Source organism: Corvus kubaryi, unplaced genomic scaffold (assembly GCF_017639235.1).
Source record: "Corvus kubaryi isolate FWS band 111438036 unplaced genomic scaffold, C.kubaryi_AGA036_p1.0 133, whole genome shotgun sequence".
In the NCBI taxonomy this organism is placed as follows: Eukaryota; Metazoa; Chordata; class Aves; order Passeriformes; family Corvidae; genus Corvus; species Corvus kubaryi.
The window spans coordinates 24594262-24611139 of record NW_024580667.1 but is presented as its reverse complement, the minus strand read 5'-3'; the positions used below and the strand labels follow the sequence as shown (position 1 = coordinate 24611139).

The window sequence follows — 16878 nt, the reverse complement described above, 5'->3', positions numbered from 1 at the left end:
CAGGAGCTCTCTGTGCAGCAGTTCCAACTTGTTGAGGGGAGTATTTGCTGCCACAGATGTTCTGATGTGCAGAACAGGAAATTAGGATGGGTTCAATATTACTGGGATACAAGGAAGAATATTATGTTTCCGTGTTAGCTGATAGTATCTAAGCTATGCAAATGCAATCTTTTATGGTCTGCAGATATCTCCTTCTGCCCTCCATGAGGAAGATAAGTTTTTAGAGCTTGCTCAGAACTCAAGCTGGGGCATTACATTGTCAGAAGTGATCCAAAAGAGGGAAGGTAGTGTGTGAAAAAATGGACAATGTGAGTTACATACCCTGACCCCCCAGTCTGTGAAGGCACATCTTGACATCTTGAATTTCCTCCTTGAATATTCAAAAAATGTGGGCCTGACACTGTTCGTACATAGCAGAGGCAAATAATGGAGATGGCAATTACAACCACTGTTCAAATCTTAGCCAAGCATGTGCTTATTAGTTTGAACAGTGGCAAGGTCCCAGCTTTCTCCCTGTCAGGCAGTACAACCCCTGCAGGTTTAGGAGCTGCCAGTGCATGTGAGGACATTTGCTGTTTTCTGTCACTGTTCTTGCATATATATGAAGTTGAGTGTTACCCTGATGTTACAGTGATTGCTTCCAGCACAGCTTTTTTGGGGAAATAAATCATGCCAGTCAAATTAGGAAGTGATCCAATATCTTGCTCATAACCCAAATTAAGTAAAACAAAGCTTGCATTTTATTCTGGTTTAGAAGAGGTTTAACTATTTGGCATGAAGCCCTCTATTCTCACTTCTAGTCCATCACACAAGCATCAAAGAAATTGTTATACCTTGGCCAGAAATGCTTAAAGATGTTCTAGAAAAGAGCTTATTCTCACTGAGCTGAGAAGATAAGCTTGTGCAGAGCTGAAACCAGCTTTCAGGAGTTTTGCAGGTGGAAGCTTTGAATGTCTGGCTCAGTTTTGATTGTTTCTATTGAGATTAGTGCTCAAGCCAGTGTTAATACACAGTTTGCATGGCCTAACAAATAGAAGATACAGCTTTATCACAGATGATGAAATTGAAGTCTTTTCCATTGAGATAGAAGCTAGAGAAGGTTACTGTGGACAACTGCTGACTCTGAACGTTTTAGAATTCTTAAATCCAACAAATTTGTACCCATGAAATTTTAAAGACCTGGAGATAGGAGCTCTGGTGATCTCTGTATGTTGCTTTTTAGTCAGTAAGTGGAAAAAAGTGTACTGCTAACAGGCTGTGAAAATTGAGTGCTGGTGGTAAGTATTGGTCTATCAGCTTGACATTGATCCAAAGCAAAATAATGGAACAACTGAAATAGGAGCCCTTTATTAACAAATTAAGGGAGCAGCACTTTGTTAACATCTATCTACCTGAGCCTAAGGAAAATGGATCTTGTCAAATCAGCCTGATGTATTTTACCAAGATTACAAGCTTGCCTGATAAAAGTCGTGGTAGTCTCCTGAGTGGGCCTTCTTCACATCTTGATCCGGAGAGAAAATGAACAATGTCCAACAGAAAATGGTTCTGATGCTGACAGATCTCCAGGTGGAGATGGATGGAGGCAATAATCTCTGAGCATTTGGTGTAGGGCTCCTCAGAGGTCATTTACTGTCTTTTCACTATTTAACACTTGTGTCATTAGCTTGCTAGAAAACATGAAATGATTACTGCTACTGTTTGTAGATGTGCACGCAGACTGGACACAACTGAGGGAATAAGTCAGCTCACTGTAAGAGCCACCCACATTATATGATAAACTGTGAGAATGTAAGAAACGCTCATATATTACTTGCCTGGTACAGGGTCTTCTATTTAAGCTCAGGACAGCAGGTCTTGAAGGGGCCTGAGGCTTTGGTCCTGCAGAGCAGCAATCAAGAGGCCCTGGTGGATGGAAAAGGGAGTATAAATCCCGACACTCTGCCAGGCTGTGGGGTTTGATAAGGCACCATTGTGGATGTGGAAGGAAACATTAGAAAACTGAACTCAGTATGGGTAAAACGGAAGCGGGTTGTTTACAAAGTCACTGTATGTTGGATAAAATCCACTTTTGTGCAGAGGGCTAGCACAGATGATATCAGGGCTTGGAATGAGATTTTCATCTTGGGTTGCCTTTCAGTGCAGAGGTGGAGTTTAACCTCAGTATGTTATTGTGCTACATCAGGATTTAAATTCCTTATTTACTGTTTTCTGGCAAACATTTAGGTAAATGTTGCATGAAGTAACATTTATTTTTAATAACATTGACATTTATCTCACTTTTCTCCTGACATTTTTAGCATCTTCACAGATACCTGTATAGCTATTTCTGTTCTAAAATTTGCAGTAATTAATTGCTTTTCTGTATATCTGTGGAGCAGCTATCAACAAAGAGAAAGGGAGGCACTCTAATTTCACATAGTTTGATTAAAAGTAAATTGAAATAATTAAAGATGTGGTATTTAACATAGAGGCTTTAAGGCTGAAAACCAACATCCTGATACCTGCTGAGAAATACCTTACTCCACAAATAATCCCTGCTCTAGTAACTCCTGCCATGGCTAAGGCTAGCATTGGAATGTGGCCCACAGTAATTACTGTTTTGAGACAAAGGGGACGCTTTCCGCTCACCCAGAAATAAATCACTTTGATTGCTTTTCTCCTATGGCAGAGTGCTGTATGTATAATTTAGGATGTACAGCACAGCAGTGGAGCCTCTTAGAACTGGATCATCCCACCGGTCAGCAGTAAGAAAGCTGATGCAAGTGATGGGTGAGCAGATAAACAGTAACAGCGCTGGGAGCTGGCAAGTGCCAAGGATGCTACACGTGCTTGTACAGCTAAGAGTGCCGTACGTGTTTCGGTCTCTGGTATCAGCCTGTCTTGAGGTGAGACCCAGCTTGCCCACGTGTGGCTAAACTGCAGGAACGTCTCAGGAATGCTCTTGGGGGATTGTCTGAGTGCCGACTGGAGCTGCAGTCATGTCAAGAAAACCAGTCCGTCGTGTTAAGTGCTAATAACAGGAATTAAATCATTCTGTAAGCACATTTTATGAACAAGTATAATCAGTTTAGTGTCTCTTAAAAGGCTGGTATGTGATGACTCTGAAGAGCCTTGGAACAGCTTTAGGAAGGGGAGGCAAGGCAGAGCATCATCCCCTTTGAGAGGGTATTTACTGAAAATGTGGAGCTCTCTTGTAGAAGTGAGTGGGGCTCTCCATGCGCAGCTGGGGGCTGACCTCACAAATGCAGGGTCGTTTGTTGTTGTAGAAACCAGCCACCTGAGAAAGGTTTCTAAACACAGTTCTTTTTCATTACTTGGTGAGCACTCAAAACAATTATATCTATGGCAGGAATTGCTGATGGGCTTGTATCAATTTCCTTTTGATGGTTGTCTTTTCTTTCTTTACTCTGGGGTCTGAGATGTTTTGGGAATACCGGGATCTTCGTCCCTCTCTTCCACAGCTCCAGCTCCTCTTGAGACTGTGAAATCAGCTTCAGTCCCTCTGTGTCTCATCCTGCTGTGAAGTCGTTGAACTTTTAACCAGTTCTGTAGTTAAATAGTCCCTTCTCACCGTGCCACGAAAGCACATCTCGCTCTGCATGCCCCAAGTTTCTGTACTGGAGGCACGGCAAGAACCAGAGGAACCGCCTCTGCCAGCAGCCACCCACCTCTTCCAGGGCTTTCCACCTGAGCAGGCAGTTCCTGGTGCTTGGTGTCATCCCTGCTCTGGCTGAGAGCAGAGGTGAACAGCGAGCATCAAGGTTCTGTGTCACAGAGCATCTGGCAAAGTTAGTGAACCTGGGCTTGATACTGTGCTTTGTCTTCTGGATCAGGTGAAAGGCTGACACAGGAATTTTAGTAAAACGTGTTAAGTGGGCACCCAGAACCTGCCACAGACAAGATCACTTCATTGTCTTGCATGGGTTCATCTGAAAAAGCAAATATATGTAGTTTGCATGTCTAATGCAACTAGAAGAGACAGAAAAAGACAGAGAAGAGGTTGTTCTGTTTCATTTCTAGTTATTCTACTTTTGTGTAAAATCAGCATTGTGATTGAGGCATTCTTATTATAATTTTGCACATACTTGTTTGTAATGGGAGGCATTGCCATGTGGCATCTTTACAACCCCCTTTTTTTTTGTCCTTTATGAAATCTTGTGTTTTCAATTCTGAGTAAATTAAAGGGTTTGGATTGGCAGTTCCAGATGCAGATGCTGTCGGTTCATAAAGCAGGTCCTGTACAGTAACAGAATTAAACTGCCAGTTTAGCTGTGCTTGAGCACCTCTGATTTGATCTGAAGAAACCTCCATGTCAGCAAAGAAAGTTAGTAATTTTGTTTTCAGCACAAACATGAACTTTTATGATGCAGAAGTTATGCAGCTGATTTAAGTAAACTGACTGGTGGTATTGCTGCTCTTCCATCCCTGCCACTACTTACTGATTATAAAACTCTGCCTCTTTACCCCTGTTGATAGCAAGTTTCTTACTTTCTGCATCTGCTGGGCTTCAGTAACATGTTTGCTGAGAAAAAGTCCTGATGTCTAATCTTGAGCCTGGTGCATTCTTCTACATTTTCTTTTTAATTACATTAGAAAGAAAAAAAGCAGGTGGGGGAGAATTTGGATCTGAACGATGTTATTTAGGCAACGAGTTCAACTTGGAGGCTAAACCAGACCTTTTGCTTTTGAATCACTCCGTGGGTGGTGCTGCTTCTGTACAAGCACAAGGTGCCCTTATTATGTTTGTAATTCAAAATAATTTCCAGCAATATGAGTGCAGATGGAGCCAATCATTGGTGCTTATTTCTAGGCTCTTTCTACCTTCTCATGGAGAAAAAAGTCTTTCTGATGCACTTTTGAAGCTGAACACGATGCAAAAATCAGGCAGACCTTTCATCTTCCTCTGTCCTGATGCTTACCATCTTCTCTGTTGAAACATGGGCACAGTGGCATGTGACTAGCATATGGATCAAGTCTCCTGTACAACAAACAACAGCTGTTTCTTCCATGCAGGACCCCAACAAGGTACTTGTCCCAGCCCCAAACTGTGGAACAAACTGCTTCCCTGAGGTCTGCGCCCATCCCTCTTGCAGGACTGGATCCCCATCTCACACTGGTCCCAGACAGGAGCTGGGGAAGGCTGTGTTCACACAGGGACAACAGCTCCAGGGTGAACGGCCCTTGCCTGCCCCAGTTGCTATTAAAACATGGGGGAGGTTCCTTTACAGAAGCCTAATGGGAGACGTGTCAATCTCTTCTAATTGAGCACTACTACAAACCAGAATGCTACTTGAAAATCAAAATCCCTTTGTACGCAGCTCTTCTCTTTCGCGTATCTCACCATGACCAAGGCATGGAGCTGAATTACAAGCCCTGCAACATCTGGGTGATGGCTGACAACAGGGCATGTTCACAAGGGGCCAAAGCTTGGTCTAGACTAGGGAGTGGGGGCAGGGAAAACCATCTCCTTTAAGGAAATCTGGCAGCTCAAACAGACTGACACAGTTTCTCTGCCCCTCATCCAGACCATGGTTAGTCACTGGTCTGGCACACCAGTGGCATGCTCTCCACACCCATCCTCTCTCTGCCAGGCACAATCTGTCCCTCTGTGCTGACCGCTGGAAAAGCTTGTAGGGGTTATAGAACAAAGGTTTGCCTGTGCAGCTGGTGAAGTGAGAAGCGCTCACTCTTGGATAGAAATGACAACAGCTTTTTTTTTAAAACCAAATTATTTATTTGAGTAGATGAAGCAGTAACTGTGCACTGTCTTCAGAGTCATCTAAAACCAAATTAATGCCATGCACTTGTAAGCCAAGGCATAGGGAGGCAAGTAAATCCTTCTTCCTAGTCTCAGGGGAGTTGCTTTTTCCCTGCAGCACAGGACACAGGCTCATGCATGCTTAAAATGCCATGTATCAGTTACAGAGCCCATGCTGCTGTTCAGATGACACCACTGGTAAGTACACAGTCTTCTTCCCTCTCGACCTAGTAATGTGCCTGCCCTCTCATCATCATCCCCCATTTTATTTTAATAGGGAGCAGGCTACACCAGCAGCCTAACAATTTGTTTCACAGGGTTCCTCCTCATCTCAGGATGATTGTTAGAGAAACGCTGGGGTTGGATTGACTCATGGGAAATTGTTATACTAAAGCTGGAGCGCATGAGGAGTATGGCTTAGCCCATCTGCATTTGAAGGTAATGCTGCTCTTGCATTTTTAGGATTTTTAGTTTGGGAAAAGTTAAGGCTGGGTGCAGCAATGCTGCTCTTTGCAGCTAGAGGTGCAGGGAGAGGTTTGCTGCTCTGTTACATACCATCTGCTGTTGGGCTGCTGGGGAAGCTGGCAAGTAGCTCCAGCTTACCACCCAGGTAAGGTATTTTTGAGAAACTGCTTCTGGGATTGTCCTCAACCCAAAGACCTGTTAAAATCAGTGTTAAACTGATGATCAGGGATTTCTGCTCGTTGCCATAAAGGCTGAAATGACTGGATAGAGAAAGCTGCCAGTTTTCAGTTCTCCTTGAGCAGATATTTCTGCCCAGGATAATGCTCCTCTGGGGGTGGAGAATAAATGGAAATTAATTACAGAGAATTCCATGGGAAGGCAAAAATGAAAGCAATTTAATCATAAGGTAAGTGTTTATGTTGCAGAAATAACTAATTGGTTTTGAGCAACAAAGATTTTAGGATAGAAAACAGAGAAATGAAATATTTTATGTGTGGAAGTACTTTTGATAGATTCTGAATACTAGATTGTATACTGGAGTAAATTTGTACCATTAATTCTGTGCAGAAAAAATGAGGTTTTTATAAGGGAAACAGTAGTAGGACGTTGTCTCATAGAGATGAAGGAAGAGGGGCTTTCTCTCACCCTACATTTACATCCAGAAAATTTTGGTTTTTTCCTGTTAGTATCTTGACCAAAACCCCAAACACTTTTTTTAATGCATACTCTGAATGCTGCTTTGCACTGTACTGCACAGAGTAGGGGCAAGTGACTGAAACAGACCGATGGGGAAAGCATAAAAATTATTGTACAAAGAGAGATTGTTTAGATACCTTTATTTAGCAAGTGAAGTACATTGCCAATAGAAAGGAGAAAAACGGAGACTCAGCTGTGTTTACCAAGGCAACAGAAATTTTCCTGAAGTGAGGCCAACTTTGATATGAGCTATTAATTTTGCTTGATTTTTGCAGGGCTACTTCTGAATAGGATTGGAATGTCATGTTTTTGTGTGAGGGCATAAACATCTTGCTTTCAGTTCATGTTAGTTTTGCATCTGTTCTTCTAAAAACTGACACCCGCTCTGGCACTCGAAGACCCATAACATGGCTGAGGTTGTAGCACAACCTGAAACAAGTTGTGCCCTGTGCGCTTTTGGGAAGGGCTGGGATCCTTGTGGCACCAAAATAGGCTCTTGAAACAGAGCCAAGTGCATTGTGTTAATCCTGTATTTTTTGCCCTTCTCTTCTTCCATCTCAGCAAAGCTTTTCCTTGTGGCCTTAATCCAACAAGCCTAAAACTGCCTGCAGGTGCAGGCACAGGATGGCACCTCCTGGCATGTCTCACTGTGTGCTAAACTATATTTTCAATGACAAAACAACCACAAGACAACTTTTGTGCCCACCTGCCCCTGCCAGCCCCAGCCTTTGTTAGTGCTGAGTACAAACATCTTTCCAGAGCACCAAGGTCAGTGTGACAAACCAGGAAAAATACCAAGTGAAGGTACAAGTCCCCACATTTCACTCTCTGACCTTCAAAGATGGGTGCAGCTGCTGGGATTTACCTGCAGCACTCTGGCTTTGTCCATTAGAGCAGTTTTGCTGGGCAGTGCAGCAGACTGTGCCTGGGTCTCAGTGCTCCCTGAACACACTTGTCTGAGCACAGGTTGGCTGGTCATGCAAGGCCACCTGCAGCTCTTGCACCACCAGTGATCCATGTTGTGCCAATTGTCAGTGGCCGGCGCAGGTGGTGATGTCCTGGAGATTGCCATCCATGAAACACTAGAGGAGGGTGAACTGTTTTCCGCAGGGTTTCCTATGGATCACTTTTTTTAGTGTTCCCTAGGCACAGCTATTAGTTGGTGGCTTCGATACCTGCCAACCTATGAGATGTCAAGTCTATTTCTGCCTTCATTCTGCCTCAGGTAAGTGCCAGGCATGAGTGCCATGTCCTTTCTCATCCCACTAGGCCACTCACACTCTGAGGGCGCGGTGGCCAGGAAACACTAAAGAATCCCAAAGGTCTGGCTGCACCCTCCGCTTCACGGCGGCTTCCACACAAATGGGTCAGAGTGAGCTCCTCGCCTGAGGGAGCTACTCCTTGTATAGATTGCACATGAAGCTTTATTTGTGAAGGGATTAAGGACAAAGAGCTAAAAAAATCTGAGGGTCCAGGGATTTTATATAGATGGTTGGAAAGGCGGGAATAAGGGATACAGCCAATGGGACAAAGGGAAGGAGGTGGAGTTGAGGCTAAGAGAACCAATGGGGACAAAACATAGGCGGGAGCAAGGGAAGCAACCAATGGGATGTCGAGGAGTACAGAACTTTCTAGAACTAATACATAGTTAACTAAGGGAAATAAATATTCACAACTTCCTACATAAAACAGGGAGGGGAAAACATGAACCAGTCATTTTAAAGTGTACAAATTACTGAACCAGGGGATGATGGGTTCTCACCCTAACCACGGAGACAGTCTTCAGACATTGGTGCCTGACCACCAAACATTGGGGTTTAGTGTTTCATTTGAGGTTAGGGTGCTTGCAGCCATTTACACCGCCACAACACTCATGACCCATTGAGCATTAGCCAAGTCTTGCTCCTTGGCCCGTTTTCTACTGCAGATGGAAATGAGAAGGAGTTCTGAGGGGTCTCCTGTATCTCACACCCACACTGATAACTACCTTTCCCCATCAACAGGAGCTCTCAGCCTTCTCTTCCTCACTGATACCTTTCTTCAGTATTTCACCCTATTATTCCATTTTTCCTTAGTTCAAACTTTTCTGCCAAGAAGAATTTGTTTAGCTTCAAGTGGTTTTTTCATCTCTCACTGGACTCAAATTACAGCACCTCAGAGTGAGCTTGCCCCTCCTCATCACCTTCTTAGCAGACCCAGGTTGTAAGAGCATACCACTATTTTACTTCTGCCCACTCCTTGGACGAAGAGTACGTTTTGTAGGTATTGTTCAGCTTTTGGGTGTAGTGAACTGTCCCACTGATTGTGTCGAGGAAAAGAGAAAAAGTGAAGGCTAGGAATTTTCTGGACCTGCCCAAGCTTGTGTTCTGTGACCCATTTGCCTGAGCTCTTGCATGTGTGACTGCCCCTTGAAGAGCTCAATTGTTTTGGCAAGACAGGGCTGAATTGGCCATATCCCAGTAGGGAATTACTTGGTGCTACTTAAGTGGAAGTGTCAACAGGCTTGTAAGTATGAAGTTGTGACAGAATCTGCTTTTGAGCAAGTCCTGATAGACTTCTATCCACTGCAAGAAAATTATGAATTTGTCTGTAGATCTGGTTTGCACAACTGAGAAGAGAGAGTCTCGTGGAGATATTTATGGTGTTTACCTCATACCAATATTTTCCTCCTTTTGAACACTGTGAGCAATAATTTGGAACAGTCAAGTTTGTGAGATTTGGTTGGGAGTTTTATTTCAAAAGACTTCTAAGTAACATTATAAAATAGGATTTGATTTTAACCCTGAGGAGCAAAATACAACTAATGGGCATGACCAAATTCCCACTTACTTAGAGAGAAAAAAATCTGCTGACATCCTTTGACAAATGGACTTGAGTGAGGCTTAACCAAAGACCCTGAGCAATGGGCCCAGATGAAGAGGTTCCCAAAGAAGTCTTTGCACAGCTTGTTCTTTCCTTTGGCAACCCCAGGCTTCCTAGGCAAATGGGAGCTCTAAAGTTTGTTCATTTCCCAACCCAAACGTTAACCCTAGGCACAGACTAAACCCTTTTCCAAGGACCACAAGCTGTAGTAGAAATCAAAAAGCTATCATGGGAGAAATATTTTTACATTTTCCCTTGTCAGCCACAACACAACTAGAGTTCAAGGGTTTTCCCTCTCCTAACCCTAAACATTGGCCTTGGCTGGATTATCACAAGCCACACCAATGATGAAATTTTCAGAGACAAAATCCTAATGAATCCAGTCCCTCCCTCTGAGGGAGGTCCTTGGCAGTTCAACATCACATGCAATTCTAGGCTTTGACATTCCCCTGAACCTAACCCTAAACTTTCTGTGAGAGTTGAGCATTTGCCTAAGAGACTAAGCCATGGCCAAGATAAAAACTGGTGAGGGGAGAAAGCTTTTTGCAGCCTCTGCTTTGCCTTTAGCAGTGCATTAACAACCCCATGCCAGCTGGAGCTATAGGACCTCTAAGTGCTCCCACTGTAACCCTGAGCCCCAGTGTGGGCTGCTTCACAGGTAAGAACACTCAGCCGTGGCTGAGATGAAAATGCAGCAGGGGGTTAAATTTTTTCCTGTTCATTCTAGCCTTTTCCAAACCCTTTGCAGACCTTTGCCATCTGGAGCTCTAAGCTTTGTCCCCCTTCCACCCTTAGCCCTAAAGCCTGGGGACAGCTGATCTTCAGTCAAGCACACAGAGCAATGGTCCAGATGAAAAAGCAATCAAAGGAGAAATATTTCTGTGACCCACACTTCCCTTCAGAAGTCCCTCACCAGTGCCATGTTAACTGTTGCTGTAGGCTTTTTCCCTTTCCCAACACTGAACTCAACTCTAAGGCTGTGCATGGGATGAACCATGGGAGGAACCAAAGCCCAAATCAAGCAATTGTCAAAGGAATGACCTTCTAGGAGACTGCTGCTTCTCCTGGCAGCCTGTGGCAAATGCAACATCTACTGAAGCTTCAGGGCATCTCACCCTCCTAAAGCAAAAGCCTGACCTTCAGTTAACTATAGTTAGGGATAACCTGCTGTGGTCCTGACCAAGATGTCAGAGGAACAAGCTTTCAGGAAACCCATACTTTAATCCTAACACTGAATGTGGAATGAGCCCTGGGCCATCATTTAAATGAAAAAGCTGTAGGGAAGAAACATTTTTCTTGCCTTCTCCTTACTTTGGAATCCCCTTGGCAGCCCCATGCTAAAAGAGCTCCCATCCCAACTTTCTCCCTGTTTCTGTCCCAAATTGAACCCTGCCCCAGACTCTAACCTCAGCTTACCCAGAGCCCAGGGAAAAAGGTTCTCAGGGGATAATTTTTTTTCAGCCTATACATTGCTTTGACAGTGCAATGCCAACTGGGGCTTTAGGCTTTGTCCCATTCTTAAACAATGTTACTGTAACCAGAGTTTTATCCCTATCCCTGAACTGGCCTATTCAAGAGATAGCCATGTAACAACTCCAGTGCTGAAATGCTGACAGTCTCTAGCCTTTCTTCTAGCTACATTGACTCGCTATAGTCTTTGAGCCCTGTGTTCCTTTTGACTCTTAATGCCACAGCCAGGCACAGCACAATTAAAGGTTATTAACAGTCATGTGTTGCTAGTGTGTTTGTAAGCCGTATTTAGAGTTCTTCCTCTCTAATGGAAAAAAAAAAACCAAATTGAAACCAATCACCTCAGCACTGTAGTGTCTGTGATTAATTATGGGGAGGATTGAAGACAGACGACATCCTTGTGAAATGTGCACATTTGTCCACTAACCTGTGTGGACTGTGTGATGAAGTGGTGGGGAGAAGGGCTTCAGACACCAACTATCTTCCTGCCTGTTCTGGTGCAGGCCATGCAGTTTCCCCCCCATGCTGAAGACTCTCCCCTGGCATCCAGTTGGAACAACAGAAGGATCAAACCAGCTCCCTGTTCGTTTGCATCCGGCTCTTTCTGTTCCTGCCAACAGCACCCAGAGAAAGACCACGTGTTTATTTTCATGTAGTGTCTCCCACTCATCTGCTGGAGCAAGCCATGGATCCCTGCCATCTAAATCCTGCAGGCATTTCCCTCCCTTCCCACCCCCTTCAAATCTGTGTGCCAATGTTGGAAAGTCACTTATTAATAAAATAAAAGGCTTCCCATATTAGGAGAGATTATTTCTGTAACTTCTGCTACATGTTCCAATATCCTCAAGGACCTCTGCATCTTCCCTATTGTGCTTTAATGCTGGGAAGGATGGGGCATCCACCCCCAGAAATATTTTCCATCAGAAAATTGAATGAGCCATGTGTGTCTGGAAAATGGAACAGTGAATGTTAACAGGTCCTCACCCTTAGGTGTGCTCTGGTACTTATTGTTTCAGATGGCTCTGAATGAAGGTTATCTCCTCTAGCTTCTCAGATCTTTAGCAAAAGAATAAAATTTGCTCTGTGAGATCAGCCCAGCTGCATCTAAAGCTGTGACTGTACCACAACTCAGAGCTGTAGGATGGAATTTAGACTGGTGCAGTGGGTATCAAGGTAAACCTGCAGCATATGCAATTGCTTTTTCAGAGAGCTTGGGGGTTTGAGGCCAGAAAAGGAGGGTGACTGAAAGCTGGAAGGAAAATGGAAAGAGCCACTGCTAGGAAAGAAAATTGCTGTAATAAAGATTTCTGTAGGCAAATGCCAGGTCAAGTGCTGATGGATGGTAACTGCCCAAGCATCGCTCACGGGTTATCGTGTGGTGGAAAGTAATAGACTACACTGAGCACCCTCATTCAGCAGAAAGGACCCCGCTGCATATTCATGTGATACACAAGGGTTTACCTACACAGTTTTGGTAGTGCTGTAACTCCATCTGTAGCAATTAAATCTGGACATCCGTCTGGCATGGGTTCAGTTAGACTGATGGGACCCAGTTCCCACACATCTAGTAGAGAAGGCTGTGTGGATGTGAAAAACTCCAAGATAGAGCTGCCACCTGCACAAAAGTTAGTAGCATCGTGATGACACCAGCACAAAGTCACAACTATCTACCCAAAGGTAGAGTAAATCACTAAAAAACCCAAACCCAAACCCTGTGGCATAATTTAAAAAAAAAAAAGCTTTGTTTTGCTGCATACTCATCTTTCCAGCTCCTTGACACTGAAGACCAGAGGGATACATAGATCTGCAGGCAGAAGAGGTGAAAAGCCAGGTGAGGCAAGGGTGGAAGAGCTGCCCTGGCACAGAATGTTGAAACCATGCTGCCAGTGCCTCCTGCGGGGCTGTTGTGCAGGGTAACAGGCAGCCAGCAGGAGCAGGGTCTAAGGGAGGGTTTGATGAGGCTGGAATTGCCAAAGGGCTCTCCAGCTGTAGGGGACAGCGATGGTGCCTGCGGGAGGAATGAATGGTGGAGTGGGTACAAGGGTAAAGCCATAAACCTTCGGCCCTGGCACATATCTGGCCATTTCATGTGCTTGCTAGGTCAGTGATGAAAGACTTATTCATCACATCATTGCATGCTGAAATGTGCTGCATTTTAGTAAAAATAACCTTTTGAAGCAAGATACATTATTTATTTCTGACCCTTTCACCTCAGCCAGAACACTTTTTCGTGTGATTTAACTGAATTAACAAGTAGGCTGTGATCTGATGAAACAGTGTATTCTGAAGTAGTGCTACAGGACAGAGCTCCCCTGTCCCTGGGTATGAGGCTGTGACACCGGATCAGAGCAGCAACCAGGGGAAAAAGTAAAAAGAGCTTAAAAAAGCGTTTTTTTTTTTTTACTGTGTGTTGAGGTGGTGCGAACGGGCAGGCCGGGGTGAGGTTTTCAGCTTGTCTTGCCATGAAGTTTTCAAGTCTGAGTCAGTGGTTATGCAAAACAGAAGAAGCAACAGAAATAACAGTCTGCCTGTATTTGTTCTGATGTGTTTTGGTTAATAGTGCTCACAAAAGCTTACAAAAGATCACAGCGTGCTCATGGGCTCAAATTAAGCTGGGGAACATTTTTTTTAGATTTGAAAAGAGACTGAATTTCTTAGATTATATATCCACAACAAAAAATAAGTTCATTCTCATTACAGAAATCAGGAAGCGCATTTCCAGCAGGAGGCATGAAGGACATGCATGACCACCACTCATGCAACAAGTTGAAAATGTGCTTTTAAATTATGGTCTTCTCTGGTCATAGCATTTGGGGTGACATTTAGAAAGCCCAAGGAAATCTGTGGGCCTCTAAAATGACTAGCTGCATGGAGGTGGATTTTATTCTTGTAGGAGTAAGTGATTATTGCTTCCCATGGTTACTCTGAGTGGGGTTTGTGTTTGGTGTCCAGGCAGTGCCTTGTTGCACACTCAGTTCCCCAGCTCAGGGTCTTTTGCAGTGTCTGAGGGGAATGCATTGAATGAAATGTTTTTACTAAGTCTTTCTCAAAAAGCACAGCAGGAGGAAAAAGAGGAACCCCCTTTCCTCAGAAAGTGCCAGCATTAGTCCAGGATGTGGTACACAGGGATTAGCTTCCTCCTCTTTCCCTCAGGCTCCTTGGGCTCATCTCTCACACTTTCCTGTTGAAACTGCTTCGCTTTGTTTCAACAGCCGCTTGGCTAGAGAAAAAAAGAGCAAACACAAGGCAATTGCAATAATAATATTGGTAGTAGTAATAGTAGTTGTAGCAGCAGTAGTAGTAGTAGTAGTAATAATAATAATAATAATAATTTACTCTTGACAGCTGCATGAATCACATTGTGTTCTGACCATTTTTCTGATTAGTTTCTTGCACCTCTGGGAGTACAGGAGACAGGAGATTTGTTGGCCCTGCTCTCCATAGGTGAGGCAGAAGGACGCTAACAAATCTGAATCACTGGAGTTGCTGTCTCTTCTTACTCTCCAGCATAGCCAGGAATGTAGGGTTACTTCCTGTTTGGCTCTGCCTGGGAGAGAATGCAGCTGATCCTCAGAAATCAGAATAAATAATTCCTTTTGCACAACAAAAAATTAAAGTGTAGGGAAATGACGAGAAGGAAAGAATATACAAAATTGCTTAAAATTATTAGTATTGGCAGATGCAGAATTTGACTAATCGGGAAGGTAAATGACTGGGGAAAAGTGAAGTCTGAGCTTAAATGTGAATATTTTTCCAGCTTTGCACATTGCCACTCTGTATTTAAGGAGGGATCAGTCAGGGAAGAACTTGCAGTAGTGATTGTCATGTCTGAAAGCAAAGCCAAAAGAGCCCTCTTACAAAAATTAAATCTTGATCCCCGTCCTGCCTTTTCTCTCCCTCTCAGATCACTAACCATTGGTTGCAGCTTTTCCAGGCTCAAAAGGGAAAACACTGAACTATTATTGCTGGGCAACTCTTCCTTCTCCAGGACATTTATTAAACTAACACCTTTATTATTCAAAATATTTGAACAAGTGGTAGCATGGTTACCTCCCTGTTTCAGAGGTCTGCTGACGCCAGCCCTAACACAGCAGAACAAAGCAGAGACTTTTGCTCAGCACACCATTTCTCCTCTCCCCTGTTCTCCCTGCACAAATTGACCCCTGATGAAGGGCAGGCGGAGACCTGAGCTTTAGAACAGATTATTTTGTTCAACCTTGGAAAGGAAAGCAAACCCTCCCAAGTCTCCTTTGATGCCAGCTGACCTGAATCAAAGCTTGCAGACCCCTGGCTGATAATGTTTACCAGATGCAGCAGTGAAAAAGGGTTTCCAATCTAGCTTCTCTCTTTCTAGGCATCTATACCAAAAATTAAGTGCATAGGTAGGAGTCTGGCATCTGAGTGTGTGAGGGAAGGCTTGCTGCAGAAGAGAAAAAGCAGAGAATTATCTTTCTGCATAGCCCAGTATATTCAGATACTTAAGTAATAGCTTGTAATAATCCGGGTAAGTGCAAAAGGCCTGTTACAGGTTCTGCAGTGATGGGGGTTGCTGGCAGCTGTATCTGTACTAACATTTGGGGGAGCAGGGGGAGTCCTGTGTGGCAAACACATTGGCAGGAAGGCAGAACTGAATGAAGGGAAGGAACAACAAAAGCAACATTATTTTTGCTGACAGAAGCAGAAGAAAATGGAAAGTGTCACCTGAGGGACTCTCAGTGGCAGATAGAGACACTGGCAGGGCCTGATGGCACTGGGGACACAGATGCCTCAGTCACCTGCCACAGGGACAGAGAGAGATGGTGACAGCTACCTGATCACTAAATGTAGAAGAAAGCAGTGATATTACTTGCAGGTATTACTTCATAACCTGCAGTCATTGTCTTGGAGAATCCAGTCCTTCTGGCAGCTCAGTGATGACAAAGCAAAGGTGCTTTGGCACAGAGGGAGGAATGAGGTGGTCACACAGCAAAGTCACAAGTGCTCGACTTCCAGAGGCTCAATCTAATTTGCGAGAACTCCAGCTGACCCTGTTGAGAATGGGAGAAGGAGAAGGAAAGGGGGAAAATGTAAGCATTCATATTTCAGAGCCCCAGCTGCTCGAAGCAAATCCAGACAAAAGGCACTGTTGTCCCACTGCTGGAAATAACAGCATGGTCAGGCTTTGGGGCAGCAGGAGAGAGTTAAGCATCACATGACAGGACATGTCCACCCTTGTGACGGCTGTTGTGCTGTATATACAGCATTGTATATGATACAGAAAAATATTAAACAAAGGAAGAATATCCAGGCCCCACAACTCCCTGTGTGTCCGTGTATACCGTGGGGTTGTGCCTGTACTCCCAGCACACGACAGCTTGCCAGCCCAGACATGTCAGTTCCCTGGGGCTCCTGGGAATGTGCCGGCCATCCTTAGGGATGGACTCTCCTTTCAGAAACTGCCTTAAAAAGCAGCAGCAGGGTGGGGGCAGGGAAAGCAGCCAAAAGATGCAACTTTATGCAAAAATCTGTGAAACAAAGGCTGGTGAGCGTGGCCTGCATGGGGGAGTACACCTTTACTGGGTTTTGGGGCAGTGGCAAGAGATGTGGCATGGTTGCAAGTCCTTCATACAGGGAAGGAGAACATAAAA

The 16878-nt window shown here is 44.3% G+C and overlaps 1 long non-coding RNA gene across 1 annotated transcript; it reads left to right on the top strand.

The window, feature by feature from the left end:
- The first annotated feature begins 226 nt into the window (after nt 1-226).
- Nucleotides 227-12378, top strand: LOC121670005. Its single transcript, XR_006017990.1, has 4 exons — nt 227-5956; nt 6076-6196; nt 8066-8144; nt 11755-12378. It is a non-coding gene; the product is annotated as an uncharacterized LOC121670005 (long non-coding RNA).
- Nucleotides 12379-16878: the final 4500 nt, after the last annotated feature.